Source organism: Pteropus alecto, unplaced genomic scaffold (genome assembly GCF_000325575.1).
Source record: "Pteropus alecto unplaced genomic scaffold, ASM32557v1 scaffold94, whole genome shotgun sequence".
Classification (NCBI taxonomy): Eukaryota; Metazoa; Chordata; class Mammalia; order Chiroptera; family Pteropodidae; genus Pteropus; species Pteropus alecto.
This window is the reverse complement of record NW_006437736.1, coordinates 4,891,847-4,905,784: the sequence shown is the minus strand read 5'-3', so window position 1 is coordinate 4,905,784 and position 13,938 is coordinate 4,891,847. Positions and strand designations below refer to the sequence as shown.

General features: G+C 40.6%; 1 non-coding gene across 1 annotated transcript; it reads right to left on the bottom strand.

Annotated features, from left to right (window-relative positions):
- Positions 1 to 11,175: 11,175 nt before the first annotated feature.
- On the bottom strand, positions 11,176 to 11,309 carry LOC112481965. The gene has a single exon (XR_003047141.1). It is a non-coding gene; the product is annotated as a small nucleolar RNA SNORA42/SNORA80 family (small nucleolar RNA).
- Positions 11,310 to 13,938: the final 2,629 nt, after the last annotated feature.

The window sequence follows — 13,938 nt, the reverse complement described above, 5'->3', positions numbered from 1 at the left end:
TTTTTACTATTTGGTTTTCAGCTTTATTTAAATGTCAGAATTTCCTTTATTAGGAACAATGGACTACATTGCAATATTTAAAAATAAATCACTGAAATTTGCATATCACGTATACATTTCGATTAACTTCCTTTTTTCTTTAGTCTAAGGCTCTGTAACTACAAATACTTTATAGCCATTGGGTCTCCCATTCTGCCTTTGATTGATCACAGCATCTCATCATGTGAATTCTATACTATTTTTGAAGGACTTGTGACTGATGGTTAGTGGGATATTTGGAAAGTTCTTAATTTGATAATGTCCATGTATATCCACCTAATATTTCAATGTAAATTACTCAATTTACCAATGTCTTTCAACAATTAAAATATTTTTATCCCTCTTTACCTGGATTTCTTAATTATTTTTCGGAAGAACACTTTGAAGTAAGTCGTACATGGCATTGTGATATATAGATACAATATATCAATGTGTATACATAGATTACCATGAAAAACCAAAATTTTTCATAAGAAAAGCATTATCTTATATATTAGGTCTCTGTGACAACCATAGAGACATCACACTGATAAAAAATATTGAAGGTAAGAATCACTAAGAAATGATATGATACACATATTCCTGTCCCATATCCACAAGTCCACGATAATATTTAGGTTGATCATCAGCAATTTATCTCAATAGTGATAACAGAGTCACTTTTGGAAAACTTTTAATTTTGAAATAATATTAGATTTACAGAAGAGTGCAAAGGTAGTACAGAGTTCCAGTACACCCTCACCCAGCTTCCACTAATGTTAACATCTTCCATCAACATAGTGCATTTGTCAAAACTAAGAAATTAAGCATTTGTGTAATGCTACGAACTAACCTACAGCCTTTAATTGGATTCTATTAGTTTTTCCATTAATGTGCTTTTCTGTTGTAGGATCCAATCCGAGCTTCCATTGCATTGTTACATTTGATCATCCTGTCTCCTTGCTTTTCGTGACCTTGACACTTGGGAAGCCTACGGCTTGGTATTTGCAGTATTTCCCTCAATTTGAATTTGTCTGATGTTTTCTTATGACTAGACTGGGAAGAATACTACAGAGGTGACGTGGTCCTTGTCCTCAGCTCATATAATATCGCACGATCTCGATTTCAACATGGTTGTGGGGGGAGCATCTGTCAGATTTCTCCACCATGAGGTTTCTTGTTTTTCTTTCCCATCTTCTGTTCCCTATAAGTGAGTCAGTAGGTTTAGAACACACTCAAAGGAGAGGAGAAGTAAGGTCCACTTCCTGGTGAAAAGAGTATCAGGGAATTCTTGGACATTTGTTAAAAGCCACAGTCATTCATAAATATTTTGGGGGAGATACTTTGAGACTCTACAAATGTCCTGAGTATTTTGGAGAAGGATTAAGTCTCCTGTTGACTGTTGGCCTCTTAATTAATTTACATATTTTAAAATAAAAATTGTATACATTTAAAATATACAACATGATGATTTGATAAACATACACAGTGACGTGATTACTACTGTCAAGCTAATTGATGCATCATCTCACATAGTTCCTTTTTGGTGTGTGATGGGATCACTTGAGATCCACTCTCAGCAATTTCCAATATTCAGTACACTATTATCTCTGGTCACCATGCTGTGCATTCCATCTCCAGACTTATTCAGCCTACACAACTGCAACTTTGTATCTTTTGACCAACATCTCCCTATTTCCCCCCACTTTCCCAGCCCTTGACAACCACAGTTCTGCTGTTTGCCTGAGTTTTTTTTTTTTTTAAAGATTCCACACATTAAGTGATACCATACAGTATTTGTGTTTCTATGGCTTATTTTACTTAGCAAAATCTCTTCCAGTTTCATTTACATTGTTGCGAATGCCAGGATTTCCTTTTTCATAATAATGAAATATTACATATGTACTATATATTACATATAGTATATTATTATGTATCTTCCTTGATGGATACTTTGATTGTTTCCATATTATGGCTACTATGGATAATGCCGCAGTGAACATAGAAATGAAAATATCTCTGAGATATTGATTTCATTTCCACCAGATATCTACCCAGAAGTAGGATCGCTGGATCATATTGCTGTTTTGATTGAGTGTTTTCTGCTACCTTATCTTGTAAATCGCTAATTCGATCCTCTGCTTCCTCTACTCTGTTGATTCCCTCTAGTGTAGTCTTCATTTCAGTTATTGTATTCTTTATTTCCTACCGGTCCTTTTTCATGTTTTCTATCTCCGTTTATATGTTCCCTAGCTCTTTGGTAAAGTTCTTACTGAGTTCACCTACTCTTCCCATTAGTTCATTGAGTATCCTTATAACCAATGTTTTGAACTCTGCATCTGGTAGATTTCTTGTCTCCATTTTGTTTAGTTCTTTTTCTGGTGCTTTGCTCTGTTCTTTCATTTGGGACATTTTTTTTATCTTCCCATTTTGGCTGCTTCCCTGTGTTTGTTTCTAGGTGGAGCTGCTATGTCTCCTAGTCTTAGTAGAGTGGCCTTATGTAGTAGATGTCCAGCGTTACAGACTTCCCTGGTCACCTGTGCTGGGTGCTCAGGTGCATCCCTTGTGTGGGTTGTGTGCGCTCTCCTGTTATAATTGAGCCTTAATTGTTTGCACATCAGTAGGAGGGACTGACCCTTGGGCTGATTGGTTGTGAGGGGCTGACATTACGGAGCAGGATTCACTTTATCAGTCTGCTCAGTCTGTCCTTTGGGTGTGTTGTCCTTGGATGTGGCCCCAGGTGGTGCTCCAGCTTGATCTGAAGCTGGCCACCAGTTGTGCAATCCCCTGGGGCCTCCTGAGTGGGGCCCTGCCACAGGCCAGGTTCAGCCACAGCCTGTGCCCTGCAAGAATCACTAAGCACTCTGCAAATGGCTGCCACTTGTGCTGGGCTTCGAGGTGCCTTGAGAGGCCAAGCCGCAAACTGAGGCTGACTGCTGCTAGTGCCAGGCTTGGAGCTGCTCAGAAAGAGGTACAGGGCATACTGAGGTCACATGGTGCTTATTTGGGGTTCGAGAACCTTTGAGAAATTTTAGGAAAGTCTGCTTGCCCATTTTTAATTGGGTTATTTTTCTTGTTATTGTGTTCGTTGAGTTCCCTATATATTTTTAGATATTAACCCCTTATCAGATGTATGGTTTGCAAATAACTTTTCCCATTCTGTGGGTTCTCCATTCTGATGATTGTTTCCTTTTCTGTGCAGAAGCTTTTTAGTTTGATGCAATCCCGTGTGTCTATTTTTCTTTTTGTTGCCTGTGTGTAGACAGTTGACTTTCACTCTGTGAAGTGGGAAGCACTCGGATAGTTTGGAGTAGAGGAGTCATGTGATCTAAGTTTAAATGGGATTACTGGCTGTAGTATGGAGGATGAAAGCAGGGACATCATTTGGGAGGTGGTTGCAATAATCTAGGAGAGAGATGATAGTTTGAAACGGGGTGATAGCATTAGAAGTGGTCAGATTACGGATATATTTTGAAGATAGAGTGAGTAGAATTTGCAAATGGATCAGATATGGGGTAAAAAAGAAGAATTAAGGAGTACTACAAGGATATTGGCTGAGAAACTGGGAGAATGGAGTTGCCATTTGCTGAAAAGAAAAAGGCTATGAGAGGATCAGGTTTGAGGGATAATCCGGTGATTAGATACATTAACTCTGAGATGCCTCTTCACCTTCCAAGTGAGACATAGAATAGGAAGTTATTGGGAGGGAGGTCAGAGCTGGAGACGTAAGTTTGGTATGTCTATATAAAGTTAGGCGTGCAGATGGTATTTACAGATAGGGTGATGGGATCATCCGCAGAGTGAGTAAATGGTGAAGAAGTTGAAGGGCTAAGTCCTGGCTACTCAGTGTTTGGAGTCCAGAAGATGAGGAAGGACCAGTAAAGGAGAGTGATTAGGAGTAGCCAGAGAGAAAGAGGCAGAGAGAGAGGGGGGAAGGAAAACCAGGACCGTTTGGTGTCCTAGAAGCCACACGAAGAGACCCCCAAATGAGGTACTGTATTAAAAGTGCCATACAGGAGGAATTTGTTAGGGTAACTATATTCTCGCAAGCACAGATTCCCATAGGAACAAAGCCAGTAGGAAACGAGAAGAGAGTCTAGAGATACTGATGTCGTTTTATGCAGATAGTCTATTAAAAAGATCTTACTTAGGTCTATTATAATTTTCGGCTTGGGTATATTTTCAACTGATGTATATTCCATTTGGAGCTAAAGAATAGATTTCATAACTCGAGATTTTCTAATGCTAAACATGAGGGTGGTGTATTGAGAGGGAGTGATCGAAGGAGGTTTTATGTCCCTTAGGGGAACATTATTCTCCCGCCTGTCTTGAGTGTTTAATATTCTTACTTGGGAGTGAGGGGGGATAGATCTCTCTCCCTTCTCCAGCTCATTCCACAAGCCTTCCTGGGTATCTTCTTGTTATTCCCCAAAGGCAAGGGACCTTCCATGCTCTGGAACCTTTGTCCAGAACATTTCTTCTTGAGACATTTTTCCATTTCTCTCCATCTCCCTTGCAAGCTCTTTTTCATCTTAAAGCTGAATTCCAGTGTCACCTCCAGGCAGCATCGGTCATTCCTTCTCCTGCCCTCCTATATCACTTGGCATATCGACTCTAGTACAGCACTCTTCACACTGTTTTCCAAATTCAGTTTTATTTAATTTCTCCAAATATGTACTGAACTGATCCACTTCTTTTTCTCTCTGTCGCCAGCACCCTAGACCAAGTCATCACCGTCTTGTGCCTGGATCAACGCTCTGACCTTTTCACGCAGAATAAGGGGGAGCCGAGTATAGTACAGTGGTGTGGTGGGTCCTCGTCTCTTGTTGTTCAGTGAACATCATGCCTGGTGCACCCTGACCCCCAGCAATGCTGCAGTGTCAGGCTCACAGGAGGGAATAATAGCTGTTTATTGACTGTCGAGGGAATGAAGTCCTTTCTGGACACAGACACAAGTCCTTGACAGTTTACCAGACACTTTTACATATGTTTAATCCTCACAGCAATCTTCTACATTTTAAGGTAATAGGAAATAGGAAAGTAGTATGGATTAAGATCTTCTTTAACAAACGGCATAAAATATGCAATAAAACTTTCAGTGTTTAACATCTTAAAAGAAAATTCTATGGACTAGCATCGTGCCTATGTAATGTGTGCGTCTACTGTCCTCTAGTGGAACTAGCTTCTAATAGCAGCTTTATTTTTCTTTCTTTGTCGCTAGTGGGAGTAATTTCTTTAATATATTCATGGAATCCAAAATTCTTCAGCAGTTTATTCACAATACCAGGGAGTTTATATCCTGGATTATTACTATATAATTATTATTATTCATACTTATTACTTGTGTATCTTGAGCAATTTTGTCTCAGTTTTGTCTCTTTGTCTCAGTTTCCTAATTTGTAAAGCGGAAATACGAACAGTGGGGTCTTTGCAGATGTAATTAATTCAGATGAAGTCACACAGGATTAAGTGAGCCCTAAACCCAATATGACTGGCATCCTTAGACGAGAAAACAGTGACACAGACACACACAGGGAGAATGCCATGTGAAGACAGAGGCAGAGATTGGAGTGACGCAGGTGTAAGCCAAGGGATGCCAAAGATTGCTGGAAGGCACCAGAAGCTAGAAGAGGCAAGGAAGGGTTCTCTCCTAAAACCTTCAGAAGAAGTATAGCCCCGTTTAAACCTTAATTTTGGGTGTCAAACCTCCAGCACTATGAGAGAATACATTACTACTGGTTTAAGCCACCCATTTTATGGTACTATGTTACAACAGCCACGAGAAGTTAATACACCAGTAAGACAGTTTGGAGAACATGGATTTCCACTTGCAAGGAAGTGGGTTTGTGGGTGCCTCATCTCTGGATAGGTGGACTTTCCCACCTAGCCTATAAAGCACTTTCCATGGGCCGGGCAGGCTGGCTCCAGAGCGGTAAGGACATTAGCTGAGCACAGCCAGTTCTTTCTCCAAACTCACCAATCAGAGGAGAAAGACAGGAGCGTGGGGCAAGTCTAGCTAAAGTTCCTCCCACAGGAAACATGAGGAGTGGGGAGCAAGAGTTCCTGCCCGACAATGGACTGCAGATGCCAATTTTTTTGCCGGCAAAGTGTTTTTCTAAAAATGTTTGAATCGGTTCCCAACATTTAAAAGTTGGGAGATTTCATATAAAATCCAGATTTCAAGCTTCTCTTTGAAAATGGAAAGTCTGGCCACACTGGGTCACGTTTCTGCAGAACTATGACTGGCTGTTGCTGCAGGGGCTGGTGCCTCCTTGAGATGGAATGCTGGCTCTCCAGCTCACCATTCTGCCTAGCGCTCCCCATGTCTTACCCCTGATCTGTGCCACTCATTTCTGTTTTCACCCATCGACCTTAGACATTTTGGTTTGAGATTCCCAGAGTAGTAGTTAAGAGCACAGGCTCGAGTCAGACAAGCCTGGGTTCAGATCTGAGCTCGGTCATTCCCCAAATTTGTGCGCATGGGCAATTTACTAAACTTTTCTGAGCCTCGGTTTCCTCATTTGTAAAACGGGAACAGGAATAGAACCTATCTTATGGGGATATTATGAGAATTCAATAATGTAATCATGTGAGTCTTTTTGTACACATGCAAGGCACATTATAAGGCCCAGTAAATGGGAGCTATTGTTAACCATTTGAAAAGCAAAACCAGGCAATGTAAGAGGAAACCTGGAAGAGAGAGAGCCTCTGGCTTCAAGTATGCTTTGTCTGGTTTTAGCACTGCCCGCCAGTTCACCAACTTTCAGAAAAATATTTGAACACGCCAGCTTCCAAGGAGCCCCCTTTCTGGAGTAAGGACCAATAGCAGTTTTGGGAATTGGTGGTCCAATTAAGGTGGTTTCCCCTCTTGCCCACAATTTGATTCTTTTCTGGAAAGAGGTCGCAGGGAAGTGGGAAACTCTGGATGCCATCCAAATACTTTGATGTCTGGGTTTTAAAAGATTGCGATGTTCGGTGGCTTTGCAGACTTCCTAGTGGCCCTCGAAGGACAGCTTCTGCTCTGACCGATCACTTCTCCTAGGCGGCCCAGAATGATGGATGATGCCAAAGGAACCGATTGACTTCCAGTAGCCTCCTTCCAGAGGCGAGAAACCAGATGTAATTGGGAAGGAGGCAGGGTGACAGAGAAGATAGTTGTTGTTGTTGTTGTTGTTTTATAAAGAACATGTAAACTTCTCACTGTGACAAGGAATCTCCAGTTATGAGGCCATTGGCCTCTGAAATGATTGTAAGCTACAGAAACCCACTCAAGCCAGTCCTTATAAAAATGTAAATTTATTTGAAAGGATACTGAAGTATTTTATGGAACCCCGGGACAGTGAGGCCTCTCCAAGGACTAGAACCAGGTCCTGGAAAGTGATCAGGGCCAAGGTGTGAAGGATACAACTTAGTTATTGCTACTACAGAGGGCTATCCGGTTGGTCAGATACCATGTATGGAGTAATCATCTTTTCTCAACTTGTTTGGAAGGCCACATTTATCATATTCTTTTTTTTTTTTTTCATGTGTTTGGGTCAATTTCTGATAAAATTCTACGCCATCTTTTATTCACAGTGGTTATTGGTTGAATTGTGCACCACCCCCCCACCAAGATGATGTTGATTATTGCTACTACAGAGGGCTATCCGGTTGGTCAGATACCATGTATGGAGTAATCATCTTTTCTCAACTTGTTTGGAAGGCCACATTTATCATATTCTTTTTTTTTTTTTTCATGTGTTTGGGTCAATTTCTGATAAAATTCTACGCCATCTTTTATTCACAGTGGTTATTGGTTGAATTGTGCACCGCCCCCCCCACCAAGATGATGTTGATGTCCTAACCCCCAGTACCTCAGAATGTGACTTTATTTATTTAGAAATAGGGTTTTCCAGAGGTAGTCAAGTTAAAATTAGGTCATTAGGGTGGGTCTTAATCCGATATAACTGGTATTCTTATAAAAAGGGAAAATTCAGACATAGACACATGAATAGAAGGAAGACAGCTACACAGTAAAGAAGATTGAATGCATCTATAAGCCAGGAATGGCAAAGATTGCCCACAAACCATTAGAAGCCAGGAAGAGGCAAGGAAGGATCCTTTTCCAACAAGCTTTTGAGGGAGCATGGCCCTCCCAGCAGCTAATTTCAGACTTCTAGCCTCCAGGACTGAGATGATAAATATTTACCTGGTGTGGCACTGTGTTAAGGCAGCCCTAGCAAACTAACAGGTTGCTCCAGTACAAAACTGTTCTAATTCTTATAACTTCATGTATTTAAAAATACCTGATCACATTAATCCCAGGGAAGATTATCATCTAGAATATCATTTAAAAAATAAATTTTTAATTATCTAGAAAGCTCACTGAAGTATACTCTTAAAATGGGCACATTTTACTGCATGTTAATTATACCTCAATACAATTGATTAAAAAGAACTATAAAATCAATAGACTCAAATGTATTATATACCACAATGTAGTAAATTGGGAACACCACCATTTTGCTTTTTAATGTATGTTGTATGGTTTATGCAGACTTTGGACCAGAGCTCTGCATGTACTTAAAATTCTTGTGGAAATCTCGTTGACGTATGGGGCTAGGGTGTTAGACTAATATTTAGAAACCATTTAGGCCAGCACTCATCTACTTGCCTAAAACCGTACAAATGTATAAATTCTTTTCACACATGTGCAGGCCATTCCCAAGTACAGGCTGGGTGAGGCTCTGTCATAACTTAATAGATCAGCTGGGTAGTAACAGTAGAACGTAAAACATGCTGAGTTGTGACAATATAATGTCATAGATCATTTCTGTATTTAAGTTTTTGTTACAGTTCTGAGTTTAGTAAGCAGAATGGTTTCAATATGGCAATGTGGGGCTCACATTTCTGTGCCTACGGGATAGCTAAAGCTTCCTTAAGTAATCGGAAGATTACATTTTAGACTCAACATTCAAAACAAATTAGGTAGTTTTTAAGTTTTTCATGAATATCTAACAGAACAGGAATTGAGATGTCTAATAATTAGAAATGTCATGGAATGTTTCAAGATATATTTGAAAAGTGTTCTGGTTTTTCAAAAGAGGGAAAATCTAAATTAGATGAGGACTTGTTCATGAATCCATCCCTTCCGTCCCCCCACCAAGGCAATACTTAATAATTAAGAAATGTGAGTGATTGTTAGTTGTTAGAGTTCCCATTTCCTTACCTGAAGTCTTTCCTCCTGAGAAGGTCACATGTCCTAAGACTGCTCCATCAGTATCTTCTCTGGAATTTTCTCCAGATTTTAGGGAGACGAAGAGCATTCTTTTTCCTCTAGGATGATGAGCTTTAACTGTAATGTAAGCTAGAGCTTCTGGGGCCATCCTTCGCTCCAGTACAGGGAGGCTGTCTGAGAGTAAGGCCACGTTAGGGAGATCAGGGCTGGGAGGTGGGGAGGGGCGAGATGGAGAGATTGCCACGGCCTCAGCACCTGAAGCCCTTGACTTTTCTTCATGTGAGCTGATAAATGCTCTTCTCTACTCCCTAACCCCACCCCCTTAATGTAAGTTAAATTGAGTTTATCTCATTTGCAACATAAAAGATTAGCGGCAATTTGTAATTACTGGCAAATTGCCTGATTGTGAAAATCAGAATTTTCTTGCAAGTGTATAGCAGCAACAACAACAATCAGGTATTGACGCTAATATGGGACTAATATTATGCAGAATTCATAATCTGCTAAGATCTGCTAATATTATGCAGAATTCAACAGTGTAATTTGTTGGATCCATCAAAGGAAGCTCAGGCAAACTCATCAACAGATAACTTGAAATTAAAATAATACATTTATATGAAAAATATTACTTTATGTCTTCATTTTCTGCATTAAGATTTTGGATAAAATTTCACTTGACAGAAGTGTTCTCTTGCTATAAATTATTTGAAAATGGCTAAATTGGATGATCTCTTGGAGCTCTCCTAGCCTTGAAATTTTGCAGTTCAAATAATCTCCTCTAGATTAGGAAAAAGAAAAAGAAGAAAAATACAGAGAAGGGAATGTTAGTCTCCACCCTCCCCACCCCCCACAACCACTTTTTTCCCTCAACTAACTACCTGGGCTGCAAAGCCAGGGAAGAGGTCCCTTTCTGGAGAATACATAGATTCATTGGACCCTGAGGCAGGGTGAAATGGCCAGAGTAACTTTGGAAAGGCTGTAAATGGAGATGATTGAGATCTTTCCATTTATATTCTTACTCAAGTTGCTCAAAGAGCTCTTCTCACCAAGAGTTCTTTGGTTAAGGACATACATGCCCATTTATTCAGTATTAGTTTTCCATTTCCTTCCTTCCTTCCTTCCTTCCTTCCTTCCTTCCTTCCTTCCTTCCATCCTTCCTTTCCTTCCTGCCTTCCTTCCTTCCTTCCTTCCTTCCTTCTTCCTTCCTTCCTTTTTTCTTTCCTCCTTTTTTAATGATATAAAAGAAAGTGGACTGGTTTCCTCTCATTCGCAGTAGCAGGATTTTTCTAAAACCTTCCTTTATTGGCTCCCCTGAAACACAATCAACCTCTCTGCTGTCCTCTCCATTTTCTCTGTGAGAGGAGCTGGTTTCCTACCCCTAGCTGGCTCTGAGATAGAATGAATCACAGAAACACGGGACAGAAATGGCATGTCAAATGGGAAACGTGACGTTTGTACACATGTCAGCCCCCTAAGGCTGACGTCTTCCTGGGCTGAATAACAGAAGTAGACTGTTTACGAAGCTCTGGGTTTGAGCCAGGCACTGTTCAGGCTCTCACTCTCATCTAGTCCTCACGAGAATCTCTGAGGTAAATGTCATTATTACCCATGACCACTTCAGACTCCATTGGTCTCTCCCATACTCTTGTGTAATACTCTAACTTTCTCTTAGAGCACTTGCCTCGATCCAGAATCACACATGTCTCCCCTCTGAGGACGTAAGCTCAGCAATGGCAGGGACGATCAATGTTCATTATGGATGCCTGGAGCTAACGCAGTGCCTGACAGGTAGCAGGCAGTTAACATTTGTTGAATAAATAAACCGTCGTTTAATATGAAGACATTAATGCTCAGAGAGGCTGTGCACCTTGTGAGGATCACACATCTGGTAAGCAGCACACCTGGAGTTGGAATCCATGTTCTTTTTTTTTTTCTCCCCACACTGTACAACCCGCTTCAGTGCTCACAGCCCACGGGCGAGGGGCTGGACGTGGTTCGAGGCTGCGGTTACTCTGGCATGGGTCCACTGTGAGAGGCCCATGGAGAAGGGCCTGCCAACATCCCATTAACCTACCATGGAACCTATGTTCTTATCACTGCCTCTCAGAAGGGAAGGCTGCTCTCCAGGCTCCCTCCGTTGAGGCCTGCTCTCAGCAAGGAAGCAACTGTGTCCAGTGTAGTTTAGCAGCAGCATTGTGTTACTTGAGTAACCAGGGTGAGAATTCTGTCTTAATAGATGGGAATCTGCAGGATCAGCGTGGAAAGAGTAGACTCGGTGTCATCGTGAAGGAGATGAACTTGGCTTTTGGTGCTCACCCAGGAACAGCCCCTGATGTTTGACATAAGTTGTTTCTAGAAGATAGTCACCTAGTATACCATTTCCCCCCCCCCACGCCCAGAAAGAAGTACTTGAATCGTAGTAGGGGGTAAGTATTTAAATTATAGGCATGGCTGTCTTGAATAGAGATCTCTAACCTATTAACTGATTAACCTATTAACACCTTGCTAGGGGTACCTAGACTCTCTCCTAGCTAATGTCCATTTAGCACTCTTGCCAGAGGGGCTGGCAGGTGTGAGTAAGTCCACACTTCCCTTTCTGTCTCTCTCATTTGCTGACCGATGCCTGAGTTGCACTAAGTAGTCACAGCTGTTGGCCTAGTTAGTCTTCAGAACCCAATGCTTTTTCTCCCGTCACTGTGTTCTTAGCAAGAGGGAATTGTATTTGTTTCCAAACGTATTCAGCCAGTTATATTTAAAGCAATTAAATTACCAATAAAATATGTTTTAAAATGTTAAAAGTTGATGAAACGTGAGTGCAGAAAAAGGTTTTTTTTTTTAAAATAAAAGCTAGACTACAATAAAGTGCGACGCTTAAAAATACTACTGTCACAATAGTTGTGGGATTCAAAAATGCATCCGAAGTTTAGAATGATTCTGAAATTGAATTTCTCTATAAGCATCTTTAGGTTCTTATTCCATTTTAAAGAAAAAATAGGGTATCTTAGATAGTGTAAAATGAATGTGATTTATGCCAGAATAATAAAGTAGAACTGCAATCAGTAGATCAATATTCAAAGAAAAATCCTTGGCCCAAACATCACATTACAGTATTTTCCTTTCTTTTTCTTTTTTCTTTTTTTGTTCTTTATTAAAAAAAAAAAAAAAAAAAAGGAGAAGAAAAAAATGAACTGGTTGCTTCTCAATAGCAATAGCAGAATATTTCAGAAATCGATGTGTGTTTTTTTGTTCTTAAGTCAAAATACTCAGGGTATGTATGCATCATTAAAAAAATAATTCCCGGCTTTAGCCATCTTTTCTGATTGACACTCTCTGAAGTCATTCAAGAAGTAGGGTCTTATTGTATATATAAAGTTCTATAGGAGATTTCCATATCCTCCCAAGATGGCGAATTAGCATGAGCTCCGAGCTCCACCTGTAACCCAACCCCCAATCAATTCCGGAAAAGTTATAGAGGAAAGAATGAAATACAGGAAATAAAAAACGAAAAGTAAAACAAAGCAATAGCAACCAACCAACTCAACATACAAACATCAAGACACTAGGAGAAAGCTCTGGGGAGGTGGAAAGCTGCTTCGAGCTATGGTTTTGGGGTGCGAAAAGGTGGGGGTAAGAGGACGTGAGTAGGGTTGGAAGTGGCTGTAGCCTGGGGCAGAGGGGCATATGCTCAGATAAATTAGATAAAACTGGCTCAGTCCCTGTCCTTGTCTTCCTCCACCATTGGTTCGGGACGATCATTGTGTCCCCTGCAACTGTGGAGACAGTCATGATGCAGGTGTAAATTACGACAGAACAAAGGCTCTGTTGGGGCGAAGAGTTGAGGAAAGTAAGTGGGTGATTGACTTTCTACGGATGTTCATTTCTCCCAAACTCCTCCCAACGTTGTTTGCCCTTGAAGGCATAAAGGTGAAGTCTTGGCCAGAAGAATGTTTTGCTGGGCAAGACTAAGGAGTGAGCGATCAGAAGCTCCATCCTAGGGCTTGTCTCATTCTCTTTCCTAGGAGCTGATACCCTGGCTGATACACTAGGGTTCAACCTTCAGCCCTTTCTTAGGTAGCATAACAGATACCCTTGAGGGACTATGCACTCAGGCCAAAATAAGACACCTGGAGAGTACAAGTTAAGGAGTACAATTATCTCGCAAAGAAACGGAACCAAACATATATATGAAGCAAAATTATTAGAACAAAGATGTTAAACACAGTGAAGAGCCCAACTTAGATAAAGGCCTAGAATAGCATGAAAAAGAAGGAATGGGATGGAAATAATAGCTTTGAAAAATATATTGGTTCAAATCATTGATTAAGATAGGTGAGATAGAGGAGAATTCAGACAACTGAAAACATGAATTAGTGAGTTAGATAATCATATCAGTGAACCCTACCAGTAGGAAGCAAGGATAATAATAATATCTAGAAAGTTAAAAAGTGGGGAGGTAACAGTTGATTTTGGCTTTGAGATCAAGGTTGCAATTTTACTAATTGGTGAGAGAAGTAGTGGAGAGGCTTTGGCTGTAGAAACTAGATTCTTCTTTGCTGATCTATGGAAAGTGACTTTCCTGGCCAACATTTTCTCAGATGGCTTTTTAAATGGTGTTTTTTCAAACCAGGATGTGTGGTTGAGCGGCAAGCTGTAGGAAAAGGCTTTTGGTAGACTCGGCGGGCACTCCAGTGAACTTCTGCCCT